The sequence below is a fragment of the Vulpes vulpes genome, chromosome 12 (genome assembly GCF_048418805.1).
Source record: "Vulpes vulpes isolate BD-2025 chromosome 12, VulVul3, whole genome shotgun sequence".
Lineage (NCBI taxonomy): Eukaryota > Metazoa > Chordata > Mammalia > Carnivora > Canidae > Vulpes > Vulpes vulpes.
In genome coordinates, this window is record NC_132791.1 from 159,094,952 (window position 1) to 159,098,095 (window position 3,144).

Here is a 3,144-nt window from a genome sequence, read left to right on the forward strand (position 1 = left end):
CGCTGTGCCACCCAGGGATCCCACATGGCTAAAATTTTAAAGTTTCTTTTTCAAAAGACACTGTTGAGAAAATGAAAGGGAAAGCCAAAGACTGAGAGGACGTATCTGCAAATCTTAGATCTGGGGAGGAGACATTGGATGAGAACATGTCTGGGGAACAGTAGGGAAACGCTTCTGCCTAAGGCACCCATGCTCCCTGCACTCAGTGGCTGCGCTGGCACCAAAACCAGGGGTCCCGACCCAGTGTGGTGGAGTGCTTTGACGTCATACCGAGCAGAATTGAATCTTCTAGTGGATTTGCATGTTCCAAGCAGCCAAGCCTCTCCTTGGGCATGCTCACTAGCCAGAGGGTCCTACCTGAGCTAAGGCTGCCCTCTCTCTGGGCTACATTCATCACAGTTGGCAAGGGCCCTAACCATCACTGAGACAAAGAGGGCAGGTGGACCAGGGTCCCCTTCCTTCCACCCAGCCAAGTTGTGTGGTCATCAGCTTGTCTGTCGGCATGTGGACCTCCATCATGCTGGACACTTGTCCCCCTGGCTGGACATTAGGAAATGGCACTCATCCTTTGCGTCTCTGGGAGGGCCATCACTGCCCTTGCTGGCCAAAGCTGGGGTGAGGGGCAGCTGGACAAACGCTTGAGGTGCTTTTGGAAGAAATCCACCTTCAAGGCAAGAGGGTAAATGATCATGATGTGGTTATTCTGGCAGAATTTAGAGAAAAAAAAATAATGTCGCCTTTATAAGGGAGTCAGCTGACTATTTTACAATTTTTCCCCAAATCGACCAAGCCATTTTCACAACATAAAACAAGCAAAAAAATGTAATTATTTCAAGGTGTCCTTCACCTCGAACTCACTGGAGGCTCACAGCTTAGGGGTTTTAAAAAATACATATATTTAAAGCAAATATTATTGCAAATGACTACTCTGTAATTTGGATTAATTGCTTTTGGTTTTTTCTGGAAATAAAATCTTTAAGGCAAACCCATAAAAACCCTGGAGCTCAGGGCAGCTGTTCTTGCGGTACCTCATTTATGTAGAGCCCAGAGCTGCCCCACAGGGGAACTTGATGGGTCACAGAGTCCTCTATATAGGGTCAAAGACCCTGAAGGAGGCTGTGCTATGCTCAGCAAATCTTTAGCCAAGGACAGCTCCGGCCCACACCAGGGTCCCGATTTATATCCAACTGGAATGATAGTCTATGGGTTGTCCTTCAGGAGGGACCCTGGCACAGGTTATCACTCCTCCTGCTGCAGAGTGAGCTCAGAGGCTCAGCTAGACCCTGTTGGGTAAGCTTCAGTGACCCACCCAAGAGAAACAGGCCAGCTTGGGGCTGGAAAGAGCTGGGGTCTGGCAATGTCCTCAGTCGTGTGAAACATGTGGCTGTGTAAAGGTTGGGGCAGAGGGACGATGTACAGAAAGGGACACCTTGAAATAATTACATTTTTTTTTTTGCTTGTTTTATGTTGTGAAAATGGCTTGGTCGATTTGGGGAAAAATTGTAAAATAGCCAGCTGACTCCCTTATAAAGGCGACATTATTTTTTTTTCTCTAAATTCTGCCAGAATAACCACATCATGATCATTTACCCTCTTGCCTTGAAGGTGGATTTCTTCCAAAAGCACCTCAAGCGTTTGTCCAGCTGCCCCTCACCCCAGCTTTGGCCAGCAAGGGCAGTGATGGCCCTCCCAGAGACGCAAAGGATGAGTGCCATTTCCTAATGTCCAGCCAGGGGGACAAGTGTCCAGCATGATGGAGGTCCACATGCCGACAGACAAGCTGATGACCACACAACTTGGCTGGGTGGAAGGAAGGGGACCCTGGTCCACCTGCCCTCTTTGTCTCAGTGATGGTTAGGACCCTTGCCAACTGTGTTGAATGTAGCCCAGAGAGAGGGCAGCCTTAGCTCAGGTAGGACCCTCTGGCTAGTGAGCATGCCCAAGGAGAGGCTTGGCTGCTTGGAACATGCAAATCCACTAGAAGATTCAATTCTGCTCGGTATGACGTCAAAGCACTCCACCACACTGGGTCGGGACCCCTGGTTTTGGTGCCAGCGCAGCCACTGAGTGCAGGGAGCATGGGTGCCTTAGGCAGAAGCGTTTCCCTACTGTTCCCCAGACATGTTCTCATCCAATGTCTCCTCCCCAGATCTAAGATTTGCAGATACGTCCTCTCAGTCTTTGGCTTTCCCTTTCATTTTCTCAACAGTGTCTTTTGAAAAAGAAACTTTAAAATTTTAGCCATATGCTTTTTTTTTCAGTTTATTTATATTTAGTGCTTTTGTTTCTGTCCTGTTTTGCCTAACCTAAGGTCACCAAGACTTTCTACCATCTTTTCTCTTAAAGTTTTATAGATGGATGAAACCTGTGCTCCAGGGCACCTCCTCTGAGCCTTCCTACTGACCTTGAAACATCCTGGATTTGAGGTTTTTCCTGACACAGGAGTCTGGTAAGACCCTATCCCAGGGAGGGGTCTGAGCATGGTCAGGTGGGAGGCAGATTTTTAGGAATTTTTAGGAATGACTTGGAGGGGCATATGCAGTGCTGCAGGAGGCACAAGAAAGAGATGGAGCAGGGCCCATGGAGATGTCTCTGGAGACCTTGAGAGTAATTTCAGCAGAAGGAGGGGTAAAGAGCAGATTATCTGGCAGGGGCAGGGTATTGATGTCACATGACTACCATTCACCTGGTATGAAGGTATCATTTTATTTGCTCTGAACAGCAGCCCTGAGAAGTGGGCATCATCTTATCATCTTTCCTTTCCTGGGTCCTGAGCCCAGGGTCTCACAGTTAAGAAGGACAGACAGGGGGACTGGGTTTCCTATAGGTGCACATGAACAGAAGTGAGGAGGAGCATATCCTGGGGCCTGGAGGGCTCCACCTTGGGACCAACAATAGATCCTGACTGCTTGTCAATGTGAAACTCATAGTGCAAGCAGCTGGAGGGGGAGTACAGAGCTCTGGGGTCCTGGGCCAATTCTGTTGCCAATGTGTGCCATGATGTTGAACAAATTCTACCCCTTCCTCTCTGCTAGGCCTCAGTTTCCCAGTTCATTTCCAGTTTTATTATGAAACTCAATTTCCTTGGTTCATTGGGCATGGGGTTCATCTATCCACCTGGCCATCCTACCCCTGTGTATTTAT